Source organism: Rana temporaria, chromosome 8 (genome assembly GCF_905171775.1).
Source record: "Rana temporaria chromosome 8, aRanTem1.1, whole genome shotgun sequence".
In the NCBI taxonomy this organism is placed as follows: domain Eukaryota; kingdom Metazoa; phylum Chordata; class Amphibia; order Anura; family Ranidae; genus Rana; species Rana temporaria.
Genome location: NC_053496.1, coordinates 25960758 through 25984484, shown reverse-complemented (window position 1 = coordinate 25984484; position 23727 = coordinate 25960758).

Sequence of the window (23727 nt, the reverse complement as noted above, 5' to 3'; positions counted from 1 at the left end):
CCCTCTCTCGCTCTCTCTCTCACACACACACACACACAACCCCTCTCTCTCACACACACACACACACACACACAACCCCTCTCTCTCACACACACAACCCCCCCTCTCTCTCTCTCACACACACACACACACACACACACACAACCCCCCTCTCTCTCTCTCTCACACACACACGCACACAACCCCTCTCTCACACACACACAACCCCTCTCTCTCTCTCTCACACACACACACACACACACACAACCCCTCTCTCTCACACACACACACAACCCCTCTCTCACACACACACAACCCCTCTCTCACACACACACACGCACACAACCCCTCTCTCTCTCTCTCACACACACACACGCACACAACCCCTCTCTCTCTCACACACACACACACACAACCCCCCCCTCTCTCACACACACACACCCCCCTCTCTCTCTCACACACACACACAACCCCCCTCTCTCACACACACACACACACACACAACCCCCCTCTCTCACACACACACAACCCTCCTCTCTCTCTCTCTCACACACACACACACACACACACACACAACCCCCCTCTCTCTCTCTCTCTCACACACACACACAACCCCCCCTCTCTCTCTCACACACAACCTCTCTTTCTCTCACACACACACACACCCTCTTTTCGCTCAGCCCCCCCATCTCTCGCGAATTGCCGTGTTGGCACTTTACAACACAAAACCAACTTATTTATTTCAGTTTGGGCACTCTGTCCTAGCAGATGTGAGATTGGCGCCCAAAGATTCCAGATTGGGTGGTGGTTGTCTCACCTCTGGGGATAAGTAAAGGCAGCATTCCAAAATTTGCAGAAGTTTTGTTAAAAATAATAGTAAGCAATAAGAAAATACATCACTCTATTTAGAGAGCCTCACAAAAAATAAGGTGTGCATCAGAAAATACAGCAGGAAAATGATAAAGCATGTGGTAGAAATTGTCAACATGGTTATGTAACGCTATTAAATATATTTACTTTTATAATACAATCTGACTGGTTGTATTTTCCTTTCAGACGTTCCATGGTCCTCCTTCCCTCCCGTTCTCTCTCATGGCAGGCCTGTGTACTTTCTGCACTACACTTCGATTTGAAATGGCAGCACTTGCATGCCTGCAGCATCTCTGCTGACTCTGTCAGAACTTGTTGGACTGGGAAGTATAAGCCAAGTCCTATGGCTAACAAAACAAGGGAAAATGACACAGAAAAATAAAAATAAAAATAAGAGTTCCGCCTGCCAAATAAAGCAATAGCATATTAATAAGGAGGATGGAGCTGAAATTATGTATTAGGTGACGTACAATTTTAAAAGGACAAAAATTTGATAAAATTTAGAGCTAAAATTCTGTCATCTGATTCCCGGCGTTATGATCATCTCGTTGGACATATGTATAAGAGACTGTTCTGGAACAGAAATAAAGCCAACTTTCAGACTATCGTATGTTTTTAGAACCGAAAATGTCAGCGATCGCTTGTGACACTCGGTGTCAACGTACATTACTTTCCTGTGCGTGACGTCCAACAGTGACTTCTCGTTTGCATTCGTCCTGAGTTAATTCATAGCGCTTGCACAAAACATGACTCACATTATCATCTGAGGTAGTCTCTAGCCCGGTGTGCTAAAAATGAAATGATGACAATTAGATGTCAGATTGTCAGAAATAGAGAAGAGCGATCATGGAAGAACGAAAAGGGAACCATAGAATGCAGCCACTGAAAACTAGCGCCAAATTGTTGTAATGCCTGTACATTTTCATCAGGGTGCAAAATGTATATGGTTTTAACATGCAGAGCATCCGACAAAGTATTCACATTTCTGTCCATCCACTGCTGAGATATATATGGCTCTGTCACACAGCACAGATGTCACCACTTTCTTTGTTGCAGATATAGATATCGGTAATAGAGCCAGATTTGGGGGGGGCCCGGGGCACTTCAGGTTCGGGGAGCCCCTTATACACAGAGGCCCAGATTCTTGTACCATGGGCGTATCTCTGCGGCGGCGTAACGTATCCGATTTACGTTACGCCGCTGCAAGTTTTTTAGGCAAGTGCTTTATTCACAAAGCACTTGCCTGTAAAGTTGCGGCGGCGTAGCGTAAATCACCCGGCGGAATTCAAATTCGGCGGGTAGGGGGCGTGTATCATTTAAATGAAGCACGTCCCCGCGCCGAACGAACTGCGCATGCGCCGTCCGTAAAATATCCCAGTGTGCATTGCTCCAAATGACGTCGCAAGGACGTCATTGGTTTCGACGTGAACGTAAATGACGTCCAGCCCCATTCACGGACGACTTACGCAAACGACGTAACTTTTAAAAATTTCTACGTGGGAACGACGGCCATACTTAACATTGGCTGCGCCTCATATAGCAGGGGCAACTTTACGCCGTGAAAAGCCTAACGTAAACGTCGTAACTTTACTGCGTCGGCCGCGCGTACGTTCGGGAATTCACGTATCTAGCTAATTTGCATACTCGACGCGGAAATCGCCGGAAGCGCCTCCTAGCGGACAAAAAAAAAATTGCAGTTTAGATCCGACGGCGTAAGAGACTTACGCCTGTCGGATCTAATGGATATGCGTAACTTATTCTAAGAATCAGTCGCATAGATACGAAGGGCCAGATTAGGACTTACGACGGCGTACATGGCGCTGCGCCGTCGTAAGTCCTTTGAGAATCTGGGCCAGAGTTGGTTTACATTCTCAATGACAGTCAAAGATTACTAAAATGCATGACACAATGTCACTCGGAGGTCATGCGTGCAGACGCAGTCATAGTGCTCTATGAGTGGTTAGCTTGAGCCAACAAAATTTGTTTTTAAAAACGATACAATATATTGGTCCAGAGTACAAACTTTTACAGATAGTCAGAAAAATATTATTTCTCACGATACATAAAAGGTACATTTTTGATTGTACATTTGATATTCTTTTATTATTATTTATTGTATATAATCTTTTTATATTGTTTTATATACTTTTTATATAAAGGGGGGGCCCAGGGCAGTTGCCCCTTTTGCATCCTTATAAATCCGGCACTGGGTAACATCATCTCTCCACACTTTGGACAACAGCCGCAGACTGACAAGGTCATCCATCTGTTCTTTCCTCCTATCAACATGCCCCTTGTAATAGAGAGATGAGCTTCAGGTTCAGACCGAGTTTGACCCAAACCCAGCCTATTCACAGTTGGTTGAATGGATGAACAAAATGGGCATAAACGTTTGGCTCATGCAGCGAGAAGTAATTCATTTATTGGGGGTATCATTATCTCCACTTCATGATAGCTTCAGGCTGACCATATTTGGCCAAGGCAATCACCCAGCATCCCCAGCCGGTTCTTCTTACTTGCAGTAGCTGGCCAGGGACTGCATTTGTGACAGGAGTAGTGATGGGGCAGTATTGTTGGGTCCTCACTCTTCATTATTTGTTGCTAGAGGACATAATGGGCATTGGATTTGCATCTGAGGATACTGTTTATTTTGAAATCAAATTACTTTTTTTTCATGGTATCTGTGTTTTTATTTACTATTCAACATTTTTTTGCAAACGATTAAAGTATAACAGGGGTGTCCAAACTTTTTTCAAAGAGGGCCAGATTTGATGAAGTGAACATGCGTGAGGGCCGACCATTTTGCCTGACATTCTTTGAACCATAAAAAGTGTGTTTTTCCGAGCACTAATACAACGCCCGACAAGAATTCTCTTGGCTGTGTGTGAGTAAAGAGATGAGCTTGGGCATATTATTTGGATATACCGTATTTATTGGCGTATAACACACGCCTTCACATTAAGAGTGAAGTTTCAGGGGAAAAAAAAAATGTAATAAAGAACTGTGAAGCAAAATAAGGGTCAGTGCCCATCTGCAGCCTCACAAGTGCCCATCTGCAGACCCACCATTGCCATGAATGTAGCCTCACCATTGCCAGGAATGCAGCACCATTGCTAGGAATGCACTCACCATTTGCCAGTAATGCACTCACCATTTGCCAGTAATGCACTCACCATTTGCCAGTAATGCACTCATGAGCGCTAAAAATGTAGTACAGGAGAATCTCCTGTTTACACAGCGGCCTCTTTAATAGAAAGTCCCGCCTCCTTTGATAGACAGAACAGACGTCCAATGGCAGCGCGGGACTTCCTATTACAGAGGCTGCTCGTAAACAGGAAATTCTCCTGTGTGTGTGTACGGCAGCGGCGCTCGTCCCGCCTCCTCCCTGTTCCAAGGCATATACATCTTTTGTGGCCGGCCCCGGCGCTGGGAGATCTTCAGGGTCCACAAAAGATATATATATGCAAATAACCCGGCGGGCTGTTCAAAACTGAAACGCGGGCCGCAAAAGGCCCGCGGGCTGGACTTTGGTCTGGTCTGGTATACTATGTATCCCTTACTTATGGGGGGGCTGTCTAGGGGGTTCCAGATTCAAACAAATCCATGCTGTAGACCTCAGCTAGCCATCAACATGAGGACAAGGTGCCTTCCAAGGGAAAGGGGGAGATTTTTCACTTCACCCCCCAAGGTACCCTTTCCCCATTATCAGGCACGATCACTGCCCTCCCCTTTCCTATCCAGCCAAGCTGCATGCCTGGATATGGTTCCGGCCTAGATTTTGAGGGAAACCCCATGCAATTTTTTTTTAAGGAGACAGTATACATTTGTGTAAACAACATATCCCTTCCCTTTAAGAAAAAAAAAACGTTTGCATTGTACTGGTGCACAACTTCACATGCAGTTTTAAAGAATCCAGCTATGTATGGCAACTAATCAACTTCCAACTTCAGCTTGTTCATTGAGCTTTAAAAATAAAAAAAGGTAGAAGCTAATTGGTTGCCATACATAGCTGCTCCCGATTCTAGCTGCTTCAGCCTTAGTAAATTCCCCCACATTAAAGGGGTTGTAAAGCTTTGTGTTTTTTTCACCTTAATGCATCCTATGCATTAAGGTGAAAAAACACCTTGCACTCTCCGCCCCCCCCCCCTGAACCCCCGTTTTACATACCTGAACCCTGAATCTCTGTGGGCACGATCCTGCGTTGCTTTCCCACAGCTCTTCATTGGATGATTGATAGCAGCACAGCCATTGGCTCCCGCTGCTGTCAATCAAATCAATGATGTGGTGTGCCGGGGGCAGGGCCGGCCGAGTGATACACTCGGCGGCTATGGCCGCCGAGTGTATCACATGGGGGCGTGCCCGCAAGCTAACCCCCTTGGGAGAGCACTCCCTCCCCCTTGGGTTAGCTCTTGTGGGAAGGAGCTGAGACATCCGCCGAGGGACCCCAGAAGACCAGGATCAGGGCCACTCTGTGCAAAACGAACTGCACAGTGGAGGCAAGTATGTCATGTTTGTAATTTTTTTTTATTATTAAACCTTTACAACCCCTTTAATGGCTGCATTAATGTGTGTCTTTTAGAGTAAAGTCATTGTTTTAGAGCATTTAAAGGACCTTGCTTGGTTTCCATCCAATCATTGTCATCAAAGGCGCTAATGGTATTTCATGCAATGCCACCACATCTAAAACTCATCGCACTTCTCACTTTAAAGGAATAAAAATAATCTTATGCTTAAATTTCACAATATTTCACATGCAGTTTCCTATTGAGAACCCAGGCAGGCCAGCAGCAAAAAGTCCATGACCATTGTGTGTAGCAGCCCATGTAGGGCAAAGCAGTGCCGTCACTGACATGTCCACATCTTTAACCCACAGCAACATTACATTTGTAGACTATGGCCCGGATTCACGTAGATCCGCGTATCTTTGTGCGGGCGTATTTACGTTACGCCTCCGCAACTTTGACAGGCAAGTGCCTTATTCTCAAACCAAAGTTGCAGCAGCGTAGCGTAAATAGGCCGGCGTAAGCCCGCCTAATTCAAATGTGGTTGTTGTGGGCGTGTGTTATGTAAATTTACTGTGACCCCACGTAAATGACGCTTTTTACGAACGGCGCATGCGCCGTCCGTGAAAGTATCCCAGTGCGCATGCTCCAAATTAACCTGCAAGAAGCCAATGCTTTGGACGTGAACGTAAATGACGCCCAGCCCTATTCGAGAACGACTTACGCAAACAACGTAAAATTTTCTAAACCGACGCGGGAACGACGTCCATACTTAACATTGACTTTACGCCGGGAAAAGCCCAAAGTAAACGGCGTATCTGTACTGCGTCGGCCAGGCGTACATTCGTGAATTCGCGTATCTAGCTGATTTACATATTTCTAGGCGTAAATCAGCGTACACGCCCCTAGCAGCCAGCGTAAATATGCAGTTAAGATACGACGGCGTAAGAGACTTACGCTGGTCGGATCTAATACAAATCTATGCGTAACTGATTCTAAGAATCAGGCGCATAGATACGACGGCTCGGTCTCAGAGTTGCCGGCGTAACTCGTTTGAGAATCCGGGCCCATGTAGTATGGAAAGAGCATATTTCTCTGAATCTGTCCCCCGGACAACCACTTGTATTACCACACTGCAGCCATGCAGCTTAGCCAGACCCAACTCTTAAGCCTCGTACACACGATCAGATTATCAGACTGGAATTGTGTGATGACAGGCTGTTGTCGATAAATCCGACCATTTGTACGCTCCATCGGACAATTGTTGTCAGATTTTTCGCAGACAAAATGTGGGATAGCATGCTTTAAAATCGTCTGCCAACAAATGTGTGATATGCAGAGAAAAGTATATATGGACAGCCGCACTCCAAAGTCTTAAAAAGACATGCCCTTTATTGGGTAAAAAGAAAAATGCACTACAGGAACCAGCATACAGTGGGAAAAACAGCTGACGCGTTTCGCATTGAGCTTCAAATGTGTGATGTCAGATTATCCGATCGTGTGTACCACAAGTCCGTCGTACAAATATCCAAAGTACAAACATGCATGCTCAGAAGCAATGCTCACCATAGCACATTAGCAAAAGTTGCCCAAAGTGTGGCGCTAAACAGCTGAAAAAACATGTAGTTTCGTGTTTGTTGGCCGACAATTCTTTGCCGTTTGTATACAAGACAAGTTCCTGGCCAACGCTCTTCGGACAAAAGTCCTACACTTTGTCCGATGAAAATCCAATCGTGTCTATGAGGCTTTAGGATGGGTTGCCGCATGCAGCTCCCAGCAGGGGTCCGGTGCATCTTGGTTTACCGTTTCAGGTCCGATTTCAGCCTGAATTTTTGGCTGAAACAGACCAAAATACGCACAGGGCTCCTGTGTAAATTTGCACTGGAGCCGCAGCGGAGATATGTGAACCAACTCCATAGAGAGCCGGTCAAATAGGTAGATTCACAAAGAGTTAGGCCGGCTTATCTACAGATAAGCCGACCTAACTCTGAAGCTAAGCCGACCTATGTTTAAGTGTATTCTCTAACAGAGATACACTTAAACATATCTAAGATAGGCTGGCTTGTGCCGTCCTATCTTAGATTGCAATGTTTTGGCTTACCGCTAGGTGGCGCTTACATTGCGGCCGACCTAGATTATGTAAATGAGAATTTACGACGATTCCCGAACGAACGCGAGCCCGCCGCAGTCGATTAACGTCGTTTCCGTACGCGATAGGCCGCCTAAAGTTATTCCACCTATGAGGTGGAATAACAATGTTAAGTATGGCCGCCGTTCCTGCCGCGAGGTTCGAATTTTTTATCTCGTTTGCGCAAGTCGTACGCATCGAAATCAATAGGCCCGTACGGCCTACTTAGCCGCAATGCGCACTGGGAAATGTAGTCGCCCGGCGCATGCGCAGTGATAAAAAACGTCAAAAAACGTGAGATCAAGCCTTATTTCCATACAACACGCCCCCCTCCTAGTCATTTGAATTAGGCACGCTTACGCCCGCTCGTTTTAGGCTACGCCGCCGAAAATTAACAGGTAAGTGGTTTGAGAATCACTAATAGCCTAAATAATTTACGGCGGTGTAGCCTAAAAAGACTAGGCTAGGCCGTCCTAATTTTAGGCCAGGGTACGTCAATCTACCCAAAAATATCCTGCTATTGTGAATTAGATGCGGGGACCCCGCATCCAATTCACAATGGTGTGAACCCAGCCTGAAAGAGAAACTAAAACTAAGTAAAAGGTGTAAAAGATTAAAACGGGGATGAAATTTGCACACAAAAGATGGTAGTGCAGCCTCATTACATGGCTACCGTTCAGCTTTAATAGATAGAAACCATTAACCGCTGTCATTAAATGCAAACTAAATGCTTGTATAAGTTACTCAGAAACATGATAGAATGGAATTGTTTTAGGTGGCTCAGCTAATTTTCTTTTATACTGACACCAGTGTGTTTATTTGTAGCATCCCTTTTTGCTGATGTTGACTGTTGTAGATGTCTACATTAAAGAAAGTCTTTCCTGCAAAAAAGATTTATGCTCTGTGTTGCCTGAATTAATGGAGGAATTACTGGGGTTTTGTGGGAAGACAACATCTTCTGTCAAATGAAGTTGGCGCTAAAACGCGTCCCTGTTTCCCTGAATCAGAAAATTGGCTAAATATGCATCATTATGGGCAATATATACATGGGCAAGTGTCATTTCTAATCTCTAGTCATTCCACCAGACAGTTGGGTGGATTTATTATACTCTGGAAAATACAGGAGCGATTCATGAGCTGGATTTGCTGCCAACATTCAAAGCGTATGGTGTTATCCATAGTGCTGATCCTGTGTCTTTACACAGGATCAGCATTAAAGGGTCACTAAAGGATTTTTTTTTTTAGCTAAATAGCTTCCTTTACCTTACTGCATTCCTGGTTTCATGTCCTCATTGTTCGTTTTTTCTCTGATGTTGCTGTAATTCCTCTCTGATCTGGACACTTCCTGGTTGTCTGTTTCCTGATCACCACAGTACTGGGAGATTTCTCACTGTGGTGACTAATCAAGAAGGTGTGATTACTGTGGCCCAGATTCACAAAGGAGATACGACGGCGTATCTCCAGATACGCCGTCGTATCTCCGAGTTGTGCCGTTGTATCTATGCGCCTGATTCTTAGAATCAGTTACGCATAGATTTCTATTAGAGTCTAAGTCTCTTACGCCGTCGGATCATAACTGCATATTTACGCTGGCCGCTAGGGGCGTGTACGCTAATTTACACCTAGAAATATGTAAATCAGCTAGATACGCAAATTCATGAACGTACGCCCGGCCGACGCAGTACAGATACGCCATTTACGTTAGGCTTTTCCCGGCGTAAAGTTACCCCTGCTATATGGTAGCGTACATGCAGCGTACCAATGTTAAGTATGGACGTCGTTCCCGCGTCGAACTTTGAATATTTCACGTCGTTTGCGTAAGTCGTCCGTGAATGGGGCTGGACGTAATTTACGTTCAAGTCAAAACCAATACGTCCTTGCAACGTATTTGGAGCAATGCACACTGGGATATGTCCACGGACGGCGCATGCGCCGTTCGTGAAAAATGTCAATCACCTCGGGTCATGGATATTTTACATAAAACACGCCCCCCGTTCCACATTTGAATTAGGCGGGCTTACGGAGCAAGTGCTTTGAGAATACAGCACTTGCCCGTCTAAGTTGCGGAGGCGTAACGTAAATCGGATACATTACGCCCACTCAAGGATACGCCGATGTACGAGAATCTGGCCCTGTGTGTCTAAAACTCCTCAGCACCAATCCAGTTTCGTTTTGTAAAACCTTCACTGCCCTCTATTGGCTCTCTGGCTCTGTACATCAGAGAACCAGGAAACAACAGCAAAAACGAAACTAAACTGTAGGTACAATATATGTAACGGCTACCCATAAAGTGTGAGGGTCTCAGCCGTTGGAGACGTCATTTTCCCTGGCAAGCTACGATATGCAGGTACCGCCGGTATATCCCATCGAACGCCCTTTCAAGAAACGAGACGGGCTACGTTTGCAGAGTCAAGCAGACTGAACACATTTTTCCTCCTTATATCTGGTTACAAACTGTACAGAAACAAATGACACTCCCTTGAGCCAATCAGCCGCTAGCCGTCTTGGCTCCTAAACTTAACTTGATCAGACAATAGAATTCAATTAACCTTTAAAACAATTATCACTCACACATAATCCCCATCAGCATACACCTCACAGGGGGCTGTTACCTACACAAAAGAGAGTTCATTAGCTATGCGAAGGGAACATTAGCATTCAGCAGTGAAATAGACCCTTTGTCCAGTTAACCCTTTGAGCTCAGAATACAATGTGGTACATCCAATTGTGACAAGCCATGCAGTTCCTTGTAGTCCTCCCTGCATGAAGATTATCGATGTCCCGGCAGCATGCATAGGTCTGTTACAATATATGATTGGTTTTTATCTATTTTTAATCATTTTTAAAAGGAATCAGTTAACTATTATGTCTCTATACCCTGTAAACAGTCATTTCAGCAAAAAAAAATTTTTTCCTTTAAATGCATTCACTTTTATTATTTTTTATTTATTTTTTTATCATAAATGTTTGCCAAAAATCAGCAAAGATACAATACAATAAACCAGAAGACAAGCAATTGGGTATTGTACAATGCACATGGTATATAAACAATATAAGCAAATGAGAGGACCAGGATATTACATCAGTTGTTCGGAGCATGTAAGATTCATCTTATGCATGGCACAAATATGAGGCACTTTGGCATAAAAAAAAATAATATAGTAAGCTAAAACTATAACCGGGAAGTTTTAACTAAACAGGTGGTTCCCTCCCATTGCGGAGAGAGGGACCACCAGCCGATCAGCCAGATATAATACATATTTTCCCTATCCCTGAAGATAATTAATATCAAAGAGAAACTCCATTAGAGGGGACATAGGACTTATTTCTGAGAACCAGTAGTGTCTCCTACATTCTGACATGGATAAGGAGTTGGCAGAGACTCAAACATATATGCCTGTAATAATCTGCCCAAAACTAGCTGTGATGGTGCAAGACCTGGAGTATCCAACCATGCCTGCCATATAGAAGAGAACTTTCGATTCGCATTTCTGTGTTGGTATGTTAACCGTTCCCTTACAAGTATAGAATTAACCTGTTCTATCCAGATTTTCTCAGTTGGAGTATGATGGGAAAGCCAAAAGCGAGCTATTTGCTCCTGAGCTATATATAAAAGCTATATATATATATATATATATATATATATATATATATATATATATATATATATATATATATATATATTAAAGGAGTTGTAAAGGAAAACATTTTTTTTGCTGAAATGACTGTTTACAGGGTATAGAGACATAATAACTAACTGATTCCTTTTAAAATTGATTAAAAATAGATAAAAATCAATCATATAATGTACCTCTAGTTTCATTTTTGCATCTAGTTTAGTTTTTGCATGTTATCCTGCCTGTGTGCATGTACAGAGCCATAGAGCAGTGATGGTTTGGAAAATGAAACTAGAATCTCCCAGTACTGTGGTCCTCAGGAAACTGAATTAAAGCAACATCAGAGCAAAAACGAACAATGAGGACATGAAACCAGGACTGCAGTAAGGTAAAGAAAGCCATTTAGCTAAAAAAAAAATTCCTTTAGTGACCCTTTAAAGCGGTGTTTCACCCTAAAAACAACTTTCTAGCATCTTATTCAGCATAGTAGCGCGAGCTACAGTATGCCTTTATATATTTTTTTGGCGCCGTACTCACTGTTATATCGCGTAGTAAAATTCCAGACTCCCCGCGGGGAATGGGCGTTCCTATTCAGAGGGCTCGTGATTGACGGCCGGCTATGGCGCGTCACGCTTCACGAAAATAGCCGGAGTAGGTCTCGGCTCTTCCCGGCGCTATACGGCGCCTGCGCACAGACATCGGAGCTGACTGCGCAGGCACCGTGAAGAGCAAACACCTATTTCGGCTATTTCCGTGAAGCGTGACGCGCCATAGCCGGCCGTCAATCGCAAACCCTCTGAATAGGAGCGCCCATTCCCCGGAAACTTTCATAGGCGATTACACAGTAAGTACGGCGCCAAAAAAATATATAAAGGCATACTGTAGCTCACGCTACTATGCTGAATAAGATGCTAGGAAAAAAATTTTTTTTTAGGGAGAACCCCCGCTTTAAGTACAACTATGTTAGCTGAGGGGGCAGAGCTCTCTTCATCCACTACACCTAGTAGACAAAACAGGGGGTCCAGTGGGACCTTAATCATATATAACAGAGATTGTATCCATCACATCTTTCCAGTAACGGAATATTTCAGGGCATCGCCACATTAAATAAATAAGAGTTCCTTCTTCAATGGAGTAATATAGGGCAAATGGGTGAATCTCTGTCTTTGCATAATGCAAACACAGCTCCCACACGTCCCCCAGGTCTCGTAACCAACCTACACGGTAGAGCGGTTGCATCTGGCATTGTTGAAATTAGTGTAGAATAGATCAGGGAGATCATACCTTTCTTGCTGGGCAAAGTGAATACTTTCGGCAACAAAGGATGATCTGATAGTGTAAGAGTAGAATAACGCATTTGGGCCTGTAAGGCATGGTGTCATTGTAGCTATTTGTAGAATTGTTGTCTAGGTAAAGCAAATTCAACCTGTAGCTCAGAAAAAGATTTTAAAATGTTCCGATTATACAATTGGGATAGATATTGTATACCTGTTGTATCCGATGCCTGAGATCCCTCTAGTTTGTTTAGTTCAGTATACTCGGGATGGTGCCATAAAGGCGTCGCAGGAAAAAAAAAAAAAACAATAGTTGTAGACTGCGCTTAACTTCTGTCCAAAGTCTCCTTATTAGCGAGACCGTGGGCCCTGAAAGTGGTGATTGGAGAGCCCCATTTCTAAGTTGGATAAAGCTTTTAGAATCATGGTTTCAGCAAAGAGCATTTTACAGATCAGGCATCAGAACAACCCTATCCCCCAAGATGTTGAAACTGGAACGCCATAAAGTAAAGTGTGGAACCTGCACCCTCTTAATAAAGCGAGTACCCAGGCCAAAGCATTTCAAGCAGAACATGGACCTATCACAGGTATGGCCATTTGATGCTGTCAAAGGCCTTGGCAGCATCTAGGGATAGGACAGCGCAGTTACCTGGATTATCTACAGGCACCTGAAGGGTTAAAAACAAACTTCTAATGTTCAGAGCTGTAGATCTAGCAGGGATAAACCCCGATTGATCTCTATGAATGAGTTTAGAAATAACCTTTGCCAATTGTGTGCCCAGAACTCTAGCCAAGATATTGACATCCAATGTCAACAATGAAATGGGTCTATACGAATCGGGAAGTAGACTATTCTTGCCAGGTTTGAGGAGAAGGATAACCACCGTTTCATTCATAGATGGAGGAAGACGCCCCTGCTCCAACTTATCTACAAGGACTGATTTTAGATGCGGTAAAGGGGTATCAGCTTACTTTTTATTAGGGTTGTCCTGATACTGATACTAGTATCGAGACTGATACCGAGCATTTGTGCGAATACTTGTACTCGCACAAATGCTCCCGGTGCCTGACCCGATACTTGGTCGGCGGGCTAACTCAGGCGGATTCAGTGGGCGGTAGGCGGAGAGGGCAGGCGGTGTCAGTAGGCGGAGAGGGCGGGCGGCGTCAGTAGGCGGAGAGGGCGGGCGGTGTCAGTAGGCGGAGAGGGCGGGCGGTGTCAGTAGGCGGGCGGCCTCAGTGGGTGGAGCGTGCGAAGCCAGTGGGACGGAGAGTCCTCACCTGCAGTAGAGAAAAAGCTAGGTAAGCTGTCAGGGTGCAGCTGCATCAGGATCAGTGACCGGACCATCACATTCGGTCACCGTCAGCTTGGACTGCCCGATGCCCATCTTGGCACACCCTGCACTTGGCCACAGTAAGCCAGCAGCTGACATCTTGTTACAACCAGCCCATATAGTTTGGGCTGGGTGTAACAAGATGTCTGCTGATCCTTACTGATGCTGAGTGTAGGGTGTATCATTTAGTCATGTCATTTATTGCTGCATTTCAGTGCCAGCCACCTGTCAGTGCCATCAGTGCCCATAAGTGCTGCCTATCAGTGCCACCCACACAAACAGCAGCAGTAAAACGATGCTCTGCCTCAGAGTTCTTTCTTAACACATTCAAAGTGCTGGAAGAGAGCCAGAAACTCTGGAGGGGAAGGTAGAGTGGGAGATGTCATTTCAGTGTAGATTTAGCCTAGTGATAGCTTGCCAGAAAAAGTAGAATATGTGACAGCAGCTTCCCTGTGCAGCTCTGCTTGAGGAGACCATATCTGTATTACACATTACTGCCCCTATACTGTACCCTCCTGCCGTCTGTACTGTGCCCACTTAGCCTCCCACTGTACTGTGCCCTCCTGCTCCCCCTATACTTTACCCTCCTGCCATCTGTACTGTACCCACTAACTCTCCCCCTGTACTCTACCCCTCCTGCCCTCTGTACTGTGCCCACTAACTCTCCCCCTGTACTCTACCCCTCCTGCCCCCTGTACTGTGCCCACTAACTCTCCCCCTGTACTATACCTCTCCTGCCCCCTGTACTGTGCCTACTTACCCTCCCCCTGTACTCTACCCCTCCTGCCCTCTGTACTGTGCCCACTAACTCTCCCCCTGTACTATACCTCTCCTGCCCCCTGTACTGTGCCTACTTACCCTCCCCCGTACTCTACCCACCTGCCCCCTCTACTGTGCCCACCAACTCTCCCCATGTACTCTACCCCTCCTGCCCTCTGTACTGTGTCCACTTACCCTGCCCCTGTACTCTACAGCCCCTGCCCTGTGCCCCCCTGCTCTCCCTTGTACTGTACCCGCCTTATACAGTTAACTTGTATCACTTTAATTATTTTTCCAATTATGGGCGTGAGGGGGGCCTCATGTCTAAGTTTTGCCTCACAAAGCCGAGAACCGCCTCTGTAGACAGCCTAAAGTTTTATTGCTGTTCAGGGGCTCTGGGCTTCAGAAAAATTTCAGCCTTCAGCAAGGAGAAACAGGAACAAAGCTGGATGTAATTTTACAGCACACACTAATTTTGGTAGCATAATTATTAATGTAAAATGTATGTTTCTTGCTAAAGAACATTGGGCCAAATCCACAAAGCAGATGCGCCGACTTAACTCGAGATTTCTAATTTTACACGGCGCTTATCTTTGCGCCTGATCCTCAAAACGAGATACGCATGAAATTCCGGTATTTCCGTCCTACCTAAAATAATTACACCGGCGCTTCTTTACGCTAGACATGCCGCTGTATTTGATAGGCAAAGATGCAAATGAGGGAGATAGGGCGATCCACAAAATTAAGTGTGTGCGGCGTAGATTACGACCTGTGCGCTTCTGTTAGTTTCCCGGAGCAATTTTACACTTTATAAAAGCAGCCCTAGTTTTACACATGTAAAGGTCAGCTAAAGCAATACCATGAAGGAAGAGCTGACCACACACACTTGCTGGACTACAATCTGTATGCCACCATGCCAGGGGCATCCATGCCCCTATCTATAATAGTGACTTTAGTAACCCAGGGTACCCCCTCTTCTGAGGGAACAGCAGTCAGGAGACGCCTCGCAGAATGCATATTTGCAGAGTAAACGCACATTAATGATGTCACAATGAGAATGCATGAATGCACGCCACTGTGGTCCCTAGCACAGACACATCACATGCACATCGAATTGGATTAGATCCAATTTGGTACTTGGGAGCAGCAACGCCACGCCACGGCTCCAATTATGTCACTGTGCATTCATACACCATTCAGGAACCTGGGATCACTTCTCCCTGGTCCTGGGGATCCCTTCTCCACCAAAACTGAGGGTGACACCCTTATTTTATCAGGAATGCCACCCCCCCACATTCACACATCATTCACACACATAAATCAAATCATAAGTACAGAATACCAAATGAAATAATAATAATAAAAAAAAAAAAAAGTATCCCTGCTAATTACTTATCGGCGGCGATTGCTACGCCTTGGCTGGCCACGGGCACGGCCACGCCCTCGCGGAGGATGTCCATTGGGGGGGGTGTGAGCTGGGGAAGGAGGAGCCTCTTGGGGGGGTGAGCAGGGGAAGGAGGAGCCTCCTGGGGGGGGTGAGCAGGGGAAGGAGGAGCCTCCCCTGCTGGCCTGCCCTCCAAGGCCACTGCAATTCTACTGAGACAGGCAGTGAGGGCAGCCGCATTGGCCTGGCCAGACCTAGTATTGTCCTGCACAGCCTGGGTCAGGGCAGTCACCTCCCGGGCCACGCCTGTTGTGGCGGTCTGTAGGTCGTTCATGCATGTAATGACCGCCACTGAGTTGGTGGCCACATCACCGACTGCCTCCATCATTACACCCAGGCTGTGCTCCATCTGGGTCATTTTTTGGAGCATTTTATCCAGAGTGCGGGTCTGCCGGGCATTGTCCCTCAGCAGACTGACCGGCAGACGCTCGGCCACCTCCATGGTGTCCTGGGTCGCCATCCTGCCTGCCCCTGAGGCTTGTGGCCTGGGAGGAGGGGATAGAGTGACCCTTGTGGGTGGAGGCCTGTTGGGGGAGAAGTGGGAGGGGCTACCCCTGATGGTGGCCTGACTGGTGCCAGCCTCTGGGGTAGCCTCAGGGGAAGACTCAAAGGTCATCATATCAGACGCCAACAGGACTTCCCGGCCAATCTGAATATTTTCTTCCTCCTCCCCCTCATCCTCCTCCCCCTCAACCTCCTCATGAGGGGAGGTTTGGCCACTCCCCTCCCCTGGGGAATCCTGCCCTTCTTGGGAGTCATCAGCAGCCTGTCTTGGGGGTGGTGCAGCAGCCTGGCCTGATGGGCCAGCAACCTCCTGGCCTGATGGGCCTGCAACCTCCTGGCCTGATGGGCCTGCAACCTCCTGGCCTGATGGGCCTGCAACCTCCTGGCCTGATGGGCCTGCAACCTCCTGGCCATCTGTGGAGGACACAAAACAATCACAGGTTTGAGGATCCACACACTTGGCACATCTTCCCTTCCCCCACCCACACATGCTAATCACCAGAGAGAAAAACCAAAAACTTACCTGTCCTCACAGGAACATCTGACTGATAGCCAAGCAGGCCCACCACCTGCTGTGTGTGGAAACACTGGGCCACTGCCCATTCCTCCTCCGTCAGTCTGACTGGGCAGGGTCCCCCTCCTCCAGTGCCCCTGGTATGGGCGTCCATCTTTGCCATCTTATTGTGGACGACGCTCCTAAGGTCGTTAATTTTTTTCTGTATGCCAGCGGGGGTCCTGGTCTCCCCCCCCCCGCCGCATTGACCTGATCCGTTATCCGTTTAAGGAGCTCCTTCCTCCTGGCCGGGGGGGTGTTCCGGCTCTCAGGGCCATGCAGATATCGCCCATATCGCACGATGCCCCAAGCAAGAACTCGCTTCTCTCCCAGGGTGAAATTAAGCTTCCTGCGCTTGGGGGCCATCACAGACACCACCCAGCACCAAGAAACTCACCCAAAAAACAATCACCAATACACACCCAACAAACAGACAAAAATACACACCCAAAAAACAGACAAAAATATACACCCAACAAACAGACAGAAATATACACCCAAAACACAGACAAAAATCTAAACACACAAGCAGACAGCTACTATAAATTCAAAATAAAACACGAACAAAAAACAAACAAAATACAAGCACAAAAAAAAAACAGCAAAAACAATAACAAACAAATTAACAAAATTCACTTATCAAAAACAAACACCAACTAGACTCTCCAACTCCTCAAACACTTTTCTCACAAACACAACTTAACAACACACCAACAAACGTTAAGAGCAGAAGCAAATTGCTCATGGAAGGGAAACACTGGGATATACTTTTGCAAGGGAAGTGTGTTTGACTGGGGCTTTTTATACACAGGGCGATCCTCAAACTAAGTACGCTTGGCCTTTTACCTATCTCACTGATTGCGCCGAGCAAAGTTCTGCACATGCGCAGTGAGCAGCAGATTCGTGCGCGCATGCGCAGTACGGCCGGCCCTTCATTTGCATGGGGTCACGGCTCATTACAATGAAGCACGCCCACTTCCTTCCCACTTGCAATAACCCCGCCTTACGCCTCGGAATTTAAGTTACGTAAGCGCAATTTTGTGCGCAAATGCGCTGTGGATACGGCACTTACGACACCAACTTAGGGCGCCGTAACTTAAATGACATAAGTTTTGAGTAACTTAATTTGCGCCGCTGGCTGTGGATTTGGCCCATTATTTTTATCAAGTTGTTAAGGGTAAAGTTCCACCTATGCCAAATCTAAATTTTGCTGCGATTTGTCCAACCTGGGTCAATACTCAGTTCAGGAGAACCAGTCTGCTGGTCACTAATAAATATCCGTGAGGTCTTCCTGCTGTCCAGAAGCTAAGATGCTGCTTTGTGAGTTACCCACCAGCTTACATGAAAGAACAATGCAAATATTTGACGGGAAAGGGGGTTTTGAGAATTGAGGATTGATGCTGTTCTTTTAAAACATGTGTACTCGTTCACCTTAAAACGTCAAAAGGGGACTGGATACAATACAGGTACTGTAGAAAATCTCTTTCGAGTCACTCTACCTAAAATGTCTTCTTAGACTTACCCATTAGTGAAAAACATATAAATGACAGAGACTTACCCACAGAATGAACTTGCGCACACTCCCACAGATAATACGACTCTTCTCCGGAAAAGTCAATGACGGTAGACAGGCCCCATCAAACTCTGGTGACATGTGAGTACAGAGGAGAACAGGCTGAGACCTCTCCAGAGATGTCACACTATTTAGTGATCTGAAAAATGACAAGCAATGTGATATTATCACTAAATTTCACATGGGATTTGTTATAGCAAACTGCTTAGTGCTCCTTTAGCAGACTATGCTGTACCTGGGGAAATGGCAGCGAGACGCATCAAAGCTTAAACGCTGTCATTTTATGATGGTGTGGGAAGTATAATCCAATACAGGAATCCTTATTATCCACCCACAGAGGTATGCAGGCTGAAGATGACACTTGTCTAATTTTTGAAGCTGAAATATATATATATATACATTTTTTTTTACTGTTATTTAAGTCAGTTTAATGTTTTTTATTATTTAACCAAGTTGCCCCATAGTAAAGAAATGCCAACTCTATGTTTACAACACAGAGGTATGCAGGCTGAAGGTGACACTTGTCTAATTTTTGAAGCTGAAAAAAAAAAAAAATATATATATATATATATATATATATTTTTTTTTTTTTTTACTGTTATTTAAGTCAGTTTAATCTTTTTATTATTTAACCAAGTTGCCCCATAGTAAAGAAATGCCAACTCTATGTTTACAACACAGAGGTACTGTAGTTGTACACAAGGACTCAGAATCTTCATTCTCTCTACAGGCCAGTTAGCATAGAAGAAATATCTGTTTCATTAGAACTTCAAGTGGTTGTAAACCCTTACAGACCACTCTTGCCTACGGGTAAGCCTAGATTAAGGCTTACCTGTAGGTACAAGAAATACCACTGTGGTAGTTAAAGCGGAGTTCCACCCAGGAAAACAACATTTGGCCAAAAGTCCTAAAAAAATAGAATAAAAAAAAAGTGAAAAAAAAAAATGTATACTCACCCGAAATACCTGTTGCTATGCGGAAGTCCGTAATCTGCCTCTTCGGCACCGCGGCATGTTTTCTTCTTCTTCTCCTAGTGAATGGGGCGCGCTGCTTTCTGGAAACTGTGTGTGTTCTCAGAGAGCAGTTGCCCATTCACAAGCCGGCACGAGACTCACACAGGCGCAGTAGGAAATGGGCAGTGAAGCTGTAAGGCTTCACTGCCTGTTTCCCCTAGTGTGAATGGCGGCGCGGGACCTGCATCAGTCGTGCGATTGGCATCGGGGGGCCATCAGCGCGGGCACGTAGGACAAGGTAAGTGTCCTTATTAAAAGTCAGCAGCTTTTAGTAGCTGCTGACTTTAAAAAAAATAAAAATTGCGGGTGGAATCCCGCTTTAATTCATTCTTCCTGTCAGCATGTATCGGCTTCCTCGTATGAGGTATGAGCAAGCCCATACACTGACAGGTCTGCAGGAGACCTGCATGGCATCAATCTGCTGATCGCTGGTGCAATGCTTTCCAGGCTCCTGCAACAAAAAATTATAAATGAACATTTTTTTACTTACAAAAAAATGCGCATTAATTTTTCTGAAAAAGGTCAACATCTTTTAATATATAAATAAATAAGTAGGAAACCCCCTTTCAATAGTATTCAGCGAGAAGAATGCAGCATTCTTCACAATAGCCACCAACCTGTAGACACTCTTCCTCCTACTGACCACCAATATATAGGGCACTGTCACTGTGGAATTGGTCAAGAAAAGGACACAGGGTTTCAAGTTTGCTGAGTGCAGGACTAAGAAGCGTTTATTTTGAGTGGAGAAAACTGCTTTTGCAACTTACTCCAGGTTTTGGTATTCCTGGATGGGGCTCCATAGTTTGTAGATAACATAGTGTCTTAGGCAGGCAAAATCTCTAACACAGTGTCCGGGATGGAGGCTTGGAAATACCTCAGGGCTCTACCCAAGAGAGACAGGAGGGTCTCTCATCCAGGAGTCAGGGGACTCCTCTCCCAGAGCCAAAGAGGAGCTATAAAGGCCTGAGGACCAAGACCAGAGGCGCTGTGCACATTGGAGTGAAGCCATCTGCATCAATGAACCAGTAGTCTGGGTGACCGGTTTAAAGGGGACAGATACTGCGATTAAAGTTGAGTGAGAGCTTAAGAGCCAGAGGGGCTTGCATTTTTTATTTGTACCTTTTGCTGAAGAAGAACCCCTGTGTGGGAAACCATGGCTCAGATTCTCATCCAGCGGCGTAATTTTGTGCGGGCGTAACGTATCCGCTTTACGTTACGCCTCCACAACTTACACGGGCAAGTGCTGTATTCTAAAAAGCACTTGCTCCGTAAGTTGCGGCGGCGTAGCGTAAATCGGCCGGCGTAAGCCCGCCTAATTCAAATTTGGATCAGGGGGGTGTGTTTTATGTAAAACTACTGTGACCCGACGTGATTGACATTTTTGCGGAACGGCGCATGCGCCGTCCGTGGAATTTCCCAGTGTGCATTGCTCCAAAGTACGCCGCAAGGACGTCATTGGTTTAGACGTGAACGTAAATGACGTCCAGCCCCATTCACGGACGACTTACGCAAACGACGTAACTTTTCCAAATTTTGACGCGGGAACGACGGGCACCCTTCAGAGTTAATATCTTGTACTGCCCCCTTTGGCAAGTATCACAGCTTGTAAACGCTTTTTGTAGCCAGCCAAGAGTCTTTCAATTCTTGTTTGAGGTATCTTTGCCCATTCTTCCTTGCAAAAGTCTTCCAGTTCTTTGAGATTTCTGGGCTGTCTGTCACGCACTGCTCTTTTAAGGTCTATCCATAGATTTTCAATTATGTTGAGGTCAGGAGATTGTGAAGGCCATGGCAAAACCTTCAGTTTACGCCTCTTGATGTAATCTCCCGTGGATTTTGAGGTGTGTTTAGGATCATTAACCATTTGTAGAAGCCATCCTCTCTTTAACTTCAGTTTTTTCACAGATGGCATCAAGTTACCATCCAAAATTTTCTGAAATTTTATTGAATCAATTTTTCCTTCTACTCGTGAAATGTTCCCTGTGCCACTGGCTGCAATACAACCCCAACGCATGATTGATCCATGCTTAACAGTTGGACAGAGGTTCTTTTCATTAAATTCTGTGCCCTTTCTTCTCCAAACGTACCTTTTCTCATTTCGGCCAAAAAGTTCTATTTTAACCTCATCGGTCCACAGAACACGTTTCCAAAATGCATCAGGCTTGTCTATATGTTCATTTGAAAAGTTCAAACGCTGATTTTTGTGGTGAGGACGTAGAAGAGGTTTTCTTCTGATGACTCTTCCATGAAGACCATATTTGTACAAGTATCTCTTTATAGTGGAATAGTGTACCACAACTCCAGTGTCTGCCAGATCTTTCTGGAGGGATCGTGCAGTCAAACATGGGTTTTGAATTACTTTTCTCACAATCCTGCGAACTGTTCTGTCTGATATTTTTCTTGGTCTTGCAGATCTTGCTTTAACTTCCACTGTTCCTGATGACTGCCATTTCTTAATTCCATTCCGAACAGAGGATATTGACATCTGAAAACGCTTTGCTATCTTCTTATAGCCTTCTCCAGCTTTGTGAGCATCAACTATTTTCAGTTTCAGTTTTCTAGACAACTGCTTAGAAGAACCCATGGTGCTGATTGTTGGGGCAAGGTCAGATGAGTCTGGGCATTTAAAACCTTTGAGATTGACATCACCTGGTCTTCCCAGACGATGATTTAGAACAATCCATGACACTGGCAGGTCTCAGATTTGTAAAGGGGGCAGTGCCCGCAATAAATTCTGCAGGGTGCCCAAACTTTTGCAGACGCCATTTTTTTGTTTTCTGTAATTTTGAAAGTGTAAATGATGGAAATAAAATCTAACTTTTTTGACATATTATAAGAATGTCTAATCTGTAATTTGATGCCTTTTGGAGATTTTTCCATCTTTCCTTGGCTTCGTTATGCACATTAATACAAATTTTTACCTGGGGTGCCCAAACTTTCTATCCCCACTGGCAACTATACGCCGGGAAAAGCCTAACGTAAACGTTGTAACTTTACTGCGTCGGCCGCGCGTACGTTCGGTAATTCGCGTATCTAGCTCATTTGCATACTCGACGCGGAATTTGATGGAAGCGCCACCTAGCAGGCAAAAAAAAAATGCAGTTAAGATCTGACGGCGTAAGAGACTTACGCCTGCCGGATCTAATGGATATCTATGCGTGACTGATTCTAAGAATCAGACACATAGATACGACGGGTCGGATTAGGACTTACGACGGCGTACATGGCGCTGCGCCGTCGTAAGTCCTTTCAGAATCTGGGCCAATATGTTTTATGGACTTTTCGTTTTCCTTTTAATAAAAGTGGGCTACCAGGCCCCTAAATATAGTTCCTGACTGACATAAACTTACTTGAATGAATCTACCACTGAGTTAAACATCCCCCATGTCACAATAGATACAGTATTTGTACTTATTCTCCCCCAAGCCATACAAGCATTTACCTCATGCAGTTTGAAGGGGGTACCACTATTTAAAAGCAGCCTGGAGTTGGGCTTTGACATATTAAACTCTATCTACCTACACATTAGTATATTGCCCGCATTAATGTATCCCTTAACATATCCCCAAAATTGTGAATACGTTTCCAAAGCCAAATATTTGTAAGAACTAAAATAATTTGCAAAATCTGTTTATATCAGATTTAATAACTCTCCATACTGATTAATTAAAACAATAGTTTATTTTAACAAAAAGAAATACCCACTAAATTACATTTTTAGAGACTCCATTCTAAGGCCCCTTGCACACTGGGGCGTTTTTCATGCGGTACAGCGCTGAAAATAGCGCTGCTATACCGCATGAAAAATCGTGCCCTGTAGTGTTCAATGTGAAAGCCCGAAGGCTTTCACATTAAAGCGGTGCTCTAGCAGGAGCACACCAAAAGTCCTGCTATCCGCATCTTTACCGCGGTATAGGAGCGGTGTGTTCACCGCTCCTATACCGCGCCTTCCCATTGAAATCAATGATAGCGCGGTAATACCGCCCGCAACGCGGGCGGTCTTAACCCTTTTTCGGCCGCTAGCGGGGGTTAAAACCTCACCGCTAGCGCCCGAATATCGCGGTAAATACGACGGTATAGCCGCGCTACAAATAGCGCGGCTATACCGTCACCGCGGCTGCACGCCTCAGTGTGAAAGCAGCCTAAGTGTTTCAACCTTGACCCTCCAGCTGTGGTGAAACTA